This window comes from Aplidium turbinatum, chromosome 4 (genome assembly GCF_918807975.1).
Source record: "Aplidium turbinatum chromosome 4, kaAplTurb1.1, whole genome shotgun sequence".
Taxonomy (NCBI): Eukaryota; Metazoa; Chordata; class Ascidiacea; order Aplousobranchia; family Polyclinidae; genus Aplidium; species Aplidium turbinatum.
The window spans coordinates 4686533-4699695 of record NC_137475.1 but is presented as its reverse complement, the minus strand read 5'-3'; positions in this window follow the sequence as shown (position 1 = coordinate 4699695).

Sequence of the window (13163 nt, the reverse complement as noted above, 5' to 3'; positions counted from 1 at the left end):
GACTTAGAGGGATGAAATGTTTCTATAAGGCCTAGAAAAATGGAAAACATCGCGTATTCGATGGAATCCTTTTGTGGTATAATGCGTAGGCCTATGTATCCACTTTGGATTATTTTTTTATTTTTAGAGTCAAGTCCTTCTTTTTGCTAGAAAGCTACCTGGAGAATTAGTGAGCTTCTGATTTTATCCTCTTTCTTGAGATAGAATCCTGTTTTGTTTTTTCCTTTCTTGGAGGTGTCCCATTCAAGGACCCAGGAATTTTTATTGGTATCAGGCCTAACATTCTCGAATATGAACAGAGGGAAGTCAAAAATCGGTTTACAGTTATTTTATTTTTTACTTCATTAGTATTTAGTATCAAACCCAAAATGGTCCGTAGCCTATTACGATCAATCAGAGGAAACAGGAACAAAGCAGACACTCAAATCCAAGAACTGGGTCAATAATATGCCAAATACAAAGCTTGATAGCAAGTCCGTTCGCATTAATTCATAAATCTATTGGCAGGCAGGCAAGTGACAACGTGTTAAAAACTGATATAAATTTCACAAATGAGAGCTTGAAAAGTTGTGAGATTATTATCAACGAAGGCATAGATGATGCTGCATCGTCTCTGCACATGACACAACAAAGCTCTGACCGAAATATAGATACACCATAGTTGACCGCCACACCAAGGAACGAAACAACATTTTTCAAAAATTGACATTTGACATTTTTCAAAACCAGTTCTTACACAATACGCGTTGATCAACTTTCTTATCTGAGACTAAAATGTCTACAGGAATTTTTACTTGTTTTAAATCTATTCTAGAGCATCAGAATAAAAACTCATAACTACTTAAACCGCTTGTCTAACTCTCTATAATTTTCCGTAAGCTATACAAAACCATGCTGGAGCAAAAAGTTATGAAACGCTGTGAAATAAGGCGCTCGAATCCGTGGATGAAAACATCTGGTACGTCTTTCCGCTGTCCATCAGACCGAACGTTCCACACCTCGTTTGTTCGACACCGCCCCTTTCTTTCAGCGAATCACAACGTTGGAAATCGATTGCGTCACTTTGGTGCAAAGTGCAGCATGAATAGCCGGTGCAATAAAACCCATCAGGACGTGACTTTTGACATGCAACAAAATGTAGATAATAACAAGACGTGCAAGCTTCCTGCAAAATAACCTAAATTCTAAGGATGGTTTGCTTCAAATAAACTTTTGTTACAAATACATCAATTATATTATTGCTTGACAAGGGTTCTTACTCAGACAGCAAAATCCGTCATTTTTACAGTGATTCAACGAATTAATGTAAAAATGACGGATTTTGCTGTCTGGTAAGTAATGAGATCATTCAATACTTCAATGGCTGCTCGAGACCGGCCTCAATATAGGGCCCAAGTTATCGCCGCTGTTCAAAGGTGATAAAAAACATAGCCCCTCCACTCTTGCATTAGCGAAGAAAGATTCAATTTTCACACAATCAAGATTCAAATACAAAGTTGGGTGATTGTTTCACATACAACACTACTACAGTAATCACTTTGCGTAAAATTTATAGCATGATTAGTTTACCCGTTCAAATACAACCAGTAAATTTAGAACAATGAGACACAAGGAACTTTAACACCACCATACAGTTTGTTGTTCTGACTAGTGATGACTGCAAATTATTCCAAACCAACAGCACTAATCTAATCTACATGAAGACGTAGCAAGACTATGTGACTCTGATTAAACCCTCGGCGTTCATTGTTGAGCAGCACTCATCGAAAGTAGTTAGTCATTCAGCCAAGAACGTTGCCTGGATAGGGTTACTGAAAAACAACCACAATCAAATTACAAGAAATAATTGTAGACAATAATACTTCAATAACAAACGGATCTTCCATTGTATCATGGTAGGGATAATCGGTAAAATTCTATACGGAAAACGTCTATACAGAAAATATTCATAGGGAAAATATCCCGATTGAAATACACCCGCTCTCTTGAAAAATAAGGATATTTTCGTTACGGATATTTTCTGCATAGATATTTACCTATATTCATCCCAGGTGACTGGGCCTGCGTTAATGCTTCAGAGCCCTGCAAGTATGCGAATCTTCCAAGATTACGCTTATTATGCTCATATTATTGTAGTTTTATGGAAGTCCGAACATAACAATTTCCTCAATCAATCCACGCTTCAGGGGCACCAAATGGATGAAATAAATTGCAGATTACAACACTTTAATATAACCAGCCGAAACTTCACACTTTTGACAGTTGAGAAGGAGCGATCATCCTTGGCGACACTTAGTTGTTTTCTTTCTACAAAGATATAAGGATTCAATTGACTGACAAAAACAGCAGTTGAGAACTATGTGGCATGAATTAGTGGTGTGACACTGATGAGCCCAGCCTCATGGGCGAAACACGTGTCTATCGATGAATTCATGCTACACTCGACTGCCGAGAAACTTCACACTTTGTCGGTCTAGCACTCTAGCGGCTTGAGCCTGTGTGTGAGGCTCAAGACCTCATCCAACAAAGTTTCTCAAATGGAGATGAGTTTATCCCTGCTGACAAACTTTACTCTACAAATGGTAAATTTATAAAACAAAAAACATGTTACATATGCATGGCATGCATTAAATCGGATATAAAAAAAAAGTTAAATAATGTGAGCTTATCTTTGAACAGCTGGCATGAGGTAAACAGAAGTAAAGGGAGAGAATTTCTAGTCTACAATTATGCAATGCCAAGAATGATCTTTATACAAGCTTTTAGGTAATCAACACAACAAGATACACTTCATCAATTATTTTTTTATGTTGTTCAATAGCTTCAACTGATTACGCACAACCAACTGTGTTTGTACTTTTTGCGATAACACAGGAATAAGTCGTAAAATTATCAGACCGCCAGAGAGCAGCATCGAGTCTCATGGTGACATCGTGAAGCGTAAAGAATAAAGATACTTTGAAAATAATGAAATAGATAAATAGAAAAAGCTTTCAAACCTCGTTCGTTCTGAATGCAATCTTTCCTATTCGTGTTTGCATTGCCAATATGTCTTTATCATAGCAGGTGGTTTTACGCAGATAGTTATTTGAAAAGTTTAGTAAATGACCTACTACAGTATCATAGCCGATGCGGCCTTTGATGAACTAGAACACCAGATGCTCAGTTCGTAAATTCTTCCAATGTTCCCTTTTTCGTGCAGTGTCCCAAAGTGTTCTTGGTTGGCTGATTGATGTATTTCGTTGAAAATTAGATATAAATGTTGTTCGTTGCCTGCCGCGAGCACGTCTCCCGAGAAGGCGACCGCTTAGACAAAGATTTTCGAATTCTCCTTTTCTGATGATGTGACCGAGAAATTTGAGTTGCCTTTGAGTTGTGTTGTTCAATAGTTCCTTGTCTTGATGTACCTGGTTTAAAACTTCTGCATTTGTGATGTGATCAGTATATGAAATCCTGAGCATCCTTCTGTAAAACCACATTTCAGCTGCTTCAATGTTACGCCTAGTTTCTGTGTTGAAGTTGAAGGTCCATGTTTTACAACCATAATGGAGAACAGACCACACCAACACTTTGAGAAGTCGCACCTTCAGAGGAATAGAAAGTTTGCGATCCAACTGCTTGCAAATGACCTAGCTTTTGCCTAACCCTCGACAAATTAGCCTACTATCACTTTAATACTTTTTAAAAACTTCATAATGAAGTGCTACCGTTTTTTTACTGACCTATCCGAAGTAACTTAGTTTTGCTTTCGAAACAAATTCTCAAGCACCATAACCCGTAATCTTCTTCTTGAGACCGCCGCAGATCACGTTATTACATCCAGGCGCAGCAGCCAATGGATTGTGTGTTCATCGAGCGTTGTGAGGTCCACATATCTGTCCTGGGGTCGATATACAGGACAATGGTAGATAATGTGGTGTGCAGTATAAGAATCTGAGCCACATGCACAAGATGGTGACTCGGCGAGGCCCAATTGGAACATGTTGCTGTTGAAACGGCCCACCCCAGTCCGCAGGCAATTGAGCTTCCCGTGATGATCGTTAGGGGCTTCCTCTACTCGATGGTTGAAGGCCATGAAGCGCTATGAATGGTTTTTCAATCAAACTTTCATTGTCGTCATGTCTTCCATACCATTGCACCAAGGTTTTGATGGTCTTTCCACGGCCATGCTTTCTTGTAGTTACGTTTGTATAGAATTAATTCGGACATTAAATCTAAAATATTTTTTCAGTGTCCGTGTTTTGTTGTTATTAATTTCTAGTAGCACATTCTCACTCATAAGTTTTCTTTCGTTAGATTTTATCCATTCATTTATAAACCCGATATTTTAACCCAATTCGTTTTGATGGTATTGATGATCATTTAAAAGAAATAGACAGTATCGCAATAAATTGGTGAAATCAAAAGACGATTTTAATGCAAAATTTAGTGACAAAGTGACAAAATTTTTGAATTTAATAATCCTCAATTCGCTGTGCCAGTGTTGGTAATAAAGTTTAGATTTCTGCATTTTAGAAGGCACTTCAATCAATCAAACTTCCAACATACAAATTTTGACTCACATTCAGTGAGGGGACTTTTTCAACTTGAATCTACAGCGAGTTCGGATTTCAAAGAAAACAAAATCTTGCTTGAATAACAAGCTAACATCTGTCACGACAACACGCCACGAAAAACACGACGCCAGTATTCATTGTTTAAAAATTAGCTTCTTTAAAAAGAAAGTTTAATTAAGTTGCCAAAATATCAACTGACAGACGCAACACTTCACGGCAATATTGCATATCAGCTCAACAAACTGACGCATTGGGCAGATGATCGTGTAGTACAACCACACGTTTGTCGTTTGATTAATTTCGTCATAGCATCCTCAAACATTAAAATCCGTCTTACATACATTGATTTAACGCCTGAAGATGTCGAATCAATGAATAAAAACGAATTTTCTAGTTAGAGCTTTGATTCGGAGAAAATAAAAAAGGCTGATTGATTGAGACGATAATTTAAAAATCTGTATTGCCTTATGAGCCAAGCTTGGTCTGATCAGTTGCTTTTTTATACAGCCACTTATAAACTTTTTTTTACAAAAAAAAAAACAAACAGTATTTTTGGTATGAGCACAGTGATCAGGATAGAAATGAAGATGCTCGTACATCTTCTAGTTTTATATTGTTTCAACGCGTGTGGCGACATTGAAACAATGTGAAACTTAAATTAGTTGAAAGGGGCTAACATGTGTATGGCCGAAAACGCTCGTAGTTTATAGTTTATGTTCAGTTTAATATATTATGTTAAATGCCGTGTGGTTGCTTGGTTTTATCTGCTTATGGTTAAATTAGTTGATAAACGTCGTCACATAAGCTTTCTGCTGCACTTCAAGAGCCGAGTTTTTCATCATCTTTAGAACGGTTGTGGCAGCTACTCGCTTGGTCAAAATATCAAGCGGTCACTGGGCAGGTGCGTAGGTGGTCCAGTCCCAGACAGAAAAATCTGCCATTTTTACATTGATTCAACATCTGCAGACGTCTGGGATGGCACCCAGGCCAGGCGTTCCGGTAACGATACACATCATTTGGGTGAAGATCAACGTTGAAAAAGTTTTTATAAAAGTTTAAAGTATTATACAATTCTTTCGTTTCTCGGCAGACGAGTGTAGCAAGAACTCAGCGATAGACACGTGTTTCGCCCATGAGGCTGGGCTCATCAGTACCGCACCACTAGTTCTTGTCACATAGTTTTCAACCGCTGCTTTTGCCAGTCAATTGAATTCATGAAAGTCTTGATGGCTAGTGTGGAGGCTACACCGGTATGGCTAGCGAAACACAATGCTCGCAGTTAGTCGGGTAATGCTGACGCAAGAAAGATCGCTCTTTCTCAACTATACAATTCTTTTTTTGCTCTATTTTTCATTGATGGTCTGATGGTCCACCCGGTATGATTGGAAACGACAAAATGGTCTTGCATGTACAGGAGTTGGGCGACTGATACACATACAATCTTATATTACGCAACTTTGTTGTTTTTAATTCCAAAAATCTACTGCATTACAAATCAACATAAATAATTGACAGGTTTTTATGCTTAGTAGATGACGAAAGATCACAGTCCGTATAAACTTTCACCGAGCTGACAATGTTGATCCAGTCAATTAAGCAATTTCTCTTATGAGCAAAACAAGGTTGAGCTTTAAAAGTTAGTCAGGGCTTCCAATTCATACCTTTTAATTTATTAGATAAATACAGCTGCCACTGTGGAGAGATTGCTGGTGGTGCTGTTTCAGGCCTTGATGAAGTCAGACGTGCTGCCGAACAAATGTCTAAATAAATCTAGCTATCATTTTCAACATCTTGTGGTAATTAAAGTAACTTGCGTTCTTCTGGTGACTATAGGCTACTAGGTTACCTCCTGATGTTAAAGATGATACCCAGCTTTTATTACCGACGTTTTTATTTGCCGACGTTATCCTGTGGTAGCTAAACTAGTGAATGTAGCATTTAATCAAGAAATTGAATAACATCACTTTTCTTAGTGGTGTAAGCAGTAAGCACAGTGCTATAGGCTACTGCATAGAAACCTTTCTCATTATCCTGTGCTTGATAAAGTAGGTTGGTCCATCTGTAATACCTTGTTGAATAATACGTTTCGGTCCATGTGTATTATATTAACTATTTAGCAGAGTTGCCACTTGCAAAGACTTAACAACGAGATGGCAAGAAAATGAAAATTTTTTTTTTAAACATGACAAATTCGTTGGAAACCTTTCCCCAAATATATCTTTGATATGCGTGAAATTATTTGTTTCCTTTTTTACTACGAATTACTTCAGCTACCTTTTATTTTCTTAAAAACGACAGTAAGTTTTCTTCAGAGCTCTCTGAGGTGAAATGACATAGATTGCAGCACATCAGAATTTTTACTGTAAGGTTTTGTGTGACAAAAGTGACTTCACTTTTATATGATGTCAGCAGCAGACGCAAGGCAGCAGCAGACGCAAGGCAGCAGCAGGCGCAAGGCAGCAGCAACAGAGGCAAGGCAGCAGCAGCAGACGCAAGGCAGCAGCAGCAGACGCAAGACAGCAGCAGACGCAAGACAGCAGCAGACCCAAGGCAGCAGCAGATGCAAGGCAGCAGCTGCGCAGACGCACGACAGCAGCATACGCAATGCAGCAGCAGACGAAACATTAACCGGTGTTTGCAACCACACAGCAATCTCATCCTTCGTCAAACTGACAATATCTGACACAGCTAAAGATAAAGGTTTCATTACAATTGTGCATCACTGCATATGACACTAGCGGGTAGTTCAGTTCAGTTTATTTTTTGTTTTGTTGGCGAAAAAGAAAGACACAAAAAGCAAAAAGACAATAAACACAAATAATTCGCACAACAAGGATGGCAGCGAAAGACCAAAAGGTCACCAAAGTCAGCTGCCACCCAAACATTTAAACAAAAGACCCAAGGTAGGTTGGTCTTACTATAGATTTCCTGTCTGTGTTGTTATGAGAAGAAAACAAAACCTTTTTCTTCTGCAGAGTTTCAAGTGTATTTCACGAAAGAATTCAATTGAAGAGACAGTAATTAAAGTTACTTTGTATTGCACTAAAATTTGTCATAAATACGTTTCTAACAAGCGCACAATTTGTATCATAATTATTGTCAAAGAGTTTGTGCATTGTTGGAAGGACATTTAGGAAGAAACAAACTGATTTAAATCATTAACAAACTGTGTTGTCGAGAGACATGCAACAGCAAGATCATTTACTCAGCTTTTTGAATAATTTTGCATAAAATCACCTGCTACGATCGAGATATAATGGCAATGCAAACACGAACGTGCTAGATTGCTCTATCAGCACATAACGAGGTTTAAAAGCTCTTCACTTTATTTGTTCCATTATTTGCAACACGTTTGAAGGGTCGCTACAGTATTTGAGAATTAAGCGTTGGCATAACGTTGATTAACGTTTATAATGTGACTTTCAAATCACAATAGGAGATTTAACCAAGACAAAAAATCTGTCATTTTGTCATCATTTGGTTGAATCATTGCATTGATTCAACGTCTGCCGACGTTGAATCGATGTGAAAATGACAGATTTTGCTGTTTGGGTTGTTTGAGCTTCATATGAGTGGGGTGGGTACCGGGTATTTGTTGATTATTAACTTAGAGTTTAATCACATGCTTAGAGGCTTGATTACACACAAAAGAATCGTATTCTATACCAAGAATGTATGCATTTCAAAAGCCGCTTTATATTCAATTCAAGCTCAGACCAAGAGTTTACTTTTCTACAGTAACCTCAAGCTGTTACACTGCGTCCAAGTCTCGTCTCTATTTGCTTTTATACTTATACAGAGAATAGAGATCATGAGAATACTAAGACTATATGGAGAAGATTATTGAAGCTATGTGTAGATGGCCAATTTGTCAAACAGAGTAGGCCAGCAGGCTGCGCAAATGATTGTGCAAAGCAAGCTAGCAATACAGCCAATAAGAAAGTATTGTGAGAATTTTTTTCTACGTTCAGTAACAAGTGCAAGGTCGTTATGGCGCCCCTTAAACAAGGGCTTTTTTGAACTGTTTCTTTTAGTTGAAACGAAATTCATAACAAAGAATTCAATTCGAAACGAAAAAACGATGAGTTTTATATCGAAATGAAACATGTCAAATTATTTTCGCTTTAAACAATATTATTTCATAGAACTACCACCAGTCTTCAAAAGGGATTTGAAGAAATGCTACTAAGTTACAATTTCAAAAGAACAGCAGCTGGTTGTAGCAGCGTTAGCATACATTGAGTAGTTATCGGGTGTTAACAAACGAGTGACATTCGAAGTTGACAAGACTTTTAATAATGTTTGTTTAGTCGTTTATTATTTGCCGCTTCGTGCAAAACAAGCAAGACTTCAAAGTTTTACAACACTAGAGTGAACCCGAGAAGCACTTGCAAGTCTATGGTCTTGTCACGTCTCTCACTAACTGTGACCAGTGTTATTGCAACAATTACCAGCGTGGCTTACTAGTAGGCTACTACGGAAGGCTACTATGATATCCTATGTACAAACAGTGACAATGCGTCATATTAAGATAGTCATCATATTTCGAACATTGCAATAATTATAAAGCATAGAACATCAAATGTGCTTTGCTCATTGAGTGATTAATCAGAAACCGTTAGCATACGTTGAATCAAAGTAAAAGTGACGCATTTCGCTGTCTGGTTAGTGACGACAACCACATGTCCAGATGTCTTGCTTGTAACACTAAGGTGATGAAGGGGGCAGGACCACTTTACCTTGAAGGGCTTTGCAGTGCAAAGGAAATATTTAAAACAAGACAACATTAATACCTTGCAATTTAAACGTAACTTTGATAATAATTTTACTAAAGAAACCACATGTCTTTGATAAACGCATTTTCACCTTCAAAAACAATTACAATGCATCGGTTCTTTTGCACTATCTTTGTAATGGAACCTTATTTTCGGGCACAGATGCAAAGCCTAGAAAGCATTGGCTTCCAACCTTTTGTTTGTTTGTATCATTGTGAGCTTGTAAACATAGGTTACCCGTTCTCAGCTGAAGTTTCTTTTGTAATGGACTCATCACTCTACTTGCTTCTTTAGCTCAAGTAAAATGTGACAAGTCGTTAACACCATCAACACCTAGTTGTAAACAATTGTAAATCTTTCAACAGGGGAGTGTTCATTAGTAGTACAAACTTGCTAAGTGCAAAGAGTGATCTGAAGGACCGATCTTTGCAAGAGCGGCATTCTTCCACGCTGGATTCCTTCAGTTAGCCTACAAACGATTCAGAGGTAAGTGATGTTTTTTACAATTACGTCATAGTTCTAGTCTGGGAGTGCCCAAAGTTGTTTTTTTAGCCACATGACGCATTTTGCGAGTCTTGGCGGCCGCATTACAATTTTCACTTGTTTTTCCTTGAAATTCGGCCTGAGATTTGAGACTTTATATTCTAGAGCTCTGACGGGGCCGCAGATAGTGTTTCCACGGGTCGGGGACTTTGGGCACCCTTGTTCTAGCCTAATCAAGAATACCAATTTTATTAAACATTGCGTGATTCTTTTATTAATTGTCGTCTTTACCAGAAGGCCGTTAAATATTCACGTTTGCTATATCAGTCTTAACAAATACCTATGATCTCCAGGTAAAATAAACAGTAAACGTACTGAAAGTTATTTCTATTAATTTATGCACATCTTCCACTAATTTACTTTTCAACTACTTTAAACTGTAGTACTCTGACATGTTGTAATGGAAGCTACGTACGTTTTGTTTCGTTAAAATAGATAAAAAAAACTTGTTTGGTTTCGTTTGATGATATGAAAGGTTACGCTTTTAGACGCAAATTATACCATTTTGTTTTATAATTTTTATTGTTTTGGCAGTAAGCTACTAAAAAAAAAACTTTTGCCATCATCAAGTTCCTTATATTTACTGAATGCATTAGAAAGATAAACGTTTAAACGCATTAGTTCTCGATTAAGGATTCCCAAAAGTTAGATTCGATGTCAAATAGTTTTATGTTTTTTAAAGTTTCACCATTTCGGAAAACTATTAGTTAAAAATTAATGCACCTTCTTGTGAAGCTTGCAGGAAGCTACAAGCTGCAAATCAACCGTTTTTTACATTGGTGCAACGTCTGCAGACGTTAAATCAATGTAAAAATAGCAGATTTTGCTGTCTGGGGAGCAATTAATTTTTTCACTCCGCTGAAATGGGATAACCAAAACACTATTGCACTTTGATGTAAAGTTTAGAAAGACAAAATTGTCCAAACTTACACATTAATTAGACATTTTTTTACCTGAAAAAAAAAGTTACGTTTTATTCATAGATGGTAACAATATTACTTTATAGAATCATATTCACATTACAACAACTAGCGATGTTCTCACGTAGCCTGTTAGATAATCAACAAACCCTGCTCAACAAATAATCATAAAAACGTTTCACAATTGTTGCAAAATGGAAGCTTTTCAACAGATTCGAATCCAGCTAAATTTTTACCTTGTGCAGGCAGAGGCAAGCAACAGTTACGCCTCTCATGCATCAGTAGGATTACGGCTTGATAATATTACTTTGAGTCTGTCTGTGCATAAAACTGAGCGCAAATATTTTGATGTATCGTTCAAGTTCAGTCGGCCGTGGTAGCTACTGAAGGGATTTAGTATAAAAAAATATGCGGTTACGTTTTCATGTATGAAACCAACAAGGCAGGCTACTATCTGACCAGCATGACCTGGTCTCACTGGAGAAGTAATTACTAACTATGTAGAAATAAACTTAATTATCGACAATCAAGACAGGATGCTGCGTTCTTGTACTTGGTACAAGTGCATTTATTGAGGCTTTCCATGTGCTCACTTTGAACTTAAGCTACAGAATGATATTGTTGAAAAAATGCAAGATCCAACTTTAAGTATTAAATTTTAAAATAATTCTGTTTAAGAGTTAAACTGTTTCATTCAAATGCTTCAAATATGGATGGTGCGTATTAATATTTTGGATTGATTTTAATCCAGTGATCGCCAACACAAAAACGTTGATATTTTAAAGTTAAACAATATTGTCACTGAATTTTGTGACGACAAAAGTATAAATACATTTTATTTTACAATTTAAAAATACTTGAAATCTTCCATTTCACCATCATGGAAACAGCTGCCCAGTGCAAAAGAATATGTCCGGCCTGCAAGAAAAAAATGAGTGACATTTTCGCTTTTGTGAGAAATGTTCAAAATCGTGCGTGGGAAACGAGCACTTAAAACCCGGCGAAGCAAAAGTCCTTCAACCAGGTTCAACTTACATAATGTAACGTAAAGTGACACAATCTTGGGGTATTCAATTTTCACGCTTGCGATGTTCCTTGATGAAATTCCCTGAGGCGTTTAGTGGTGTTAGTGATAGACTACGCCTTTTGTATGTGTTGTGATAATTCTGGATGTAATAACACCCTTGGGTGGACATTATTCAGCCTTTTACTATCAGACAAAATGAATTGAATAATAAAAAAGAGTTTATTGTGGCTTACATTCCCAGTAGTGTAATAACCAAGCAAAACATCAGACAAATATGTGAAAAAATGTATTTTTTCCTAGACAAAAAGCTTAGACGTCGTTGCTTGTTGAGTTTGACCGGAGATGGTCTGACCAAGCAAAGCGTCAGTGAGTGGCAAGATTTTGTTGCACATGTGCTGGAATAGGACAAGTCAGACAGCAAATCAACTGTTTTTTATACTGATTCAACGTCTGCATACGTTGAGTCAATGTAAAATATGGTTGATTTCAGGCAGTCCGCCTAGGTTACGTAGGGCAACGGCGACATCAGAAGCTAATTTTCCAGCCGGCAAATCAAACGTTTTTACATGGATTTAGCATCTTAACTTCTGTAGACGTTGAATCAATGTTGAAACGTCTGATTTTCTGGTTGGATGTAAAGCATAGCTCAGCTTGAGGTTTCAAAAATGCAGACATTAATGGGAGGTTTCAGGTCAGTCAAAAAATGTTCAAAAACCTTATATTTTAAACGTTTTGACTCTAAAACTTCATAACTCTTCAGCAAATTCAAAAACAGGGTTAGATATAAAATTGGTAAGTGACTCTACTTACATCAAAGGGATTCCTAATAATTAGAAGTCCCATGTGCAGCAGATATCTCAATACCAACACCTTCATTAAAAATATGGCGAACCGAACTTATTGAGTGTAACCTTTACATTTTCTCAGTGGAGAAAGAATGCAGAGAAAACATTTCACCCATGACTGCCATAAGCCAAATTATTTGTCATGCAAGTACAAAATGCAGGCACTTTCTGTTGCTTGTTTGTTTCCTACTGAAAGATGCCACAGAAGCAGCTTGCAAAGTTGCCCCAGTCACTTTTTTGAGTGAATTTAATGATCACTGTTTAATCCTCATCTCTAAGCAATCAAACAAACAAGACATCACAGTGTTTGGCAACAAGCATATAAAGGGTTTATATATTATTCATGAGCGTAGTTTTGTGCAACCAATCTTTATTTTTTTGTAACCAGGCAACAACATAGTAGTGCCCAGACTCCAGTTTAAAGAGTTTAAACGTTAACATGACATAAAATTGCATCTATAGAAAGTTGTCAGTGTTTTTGGATTTAATCGTAGTAG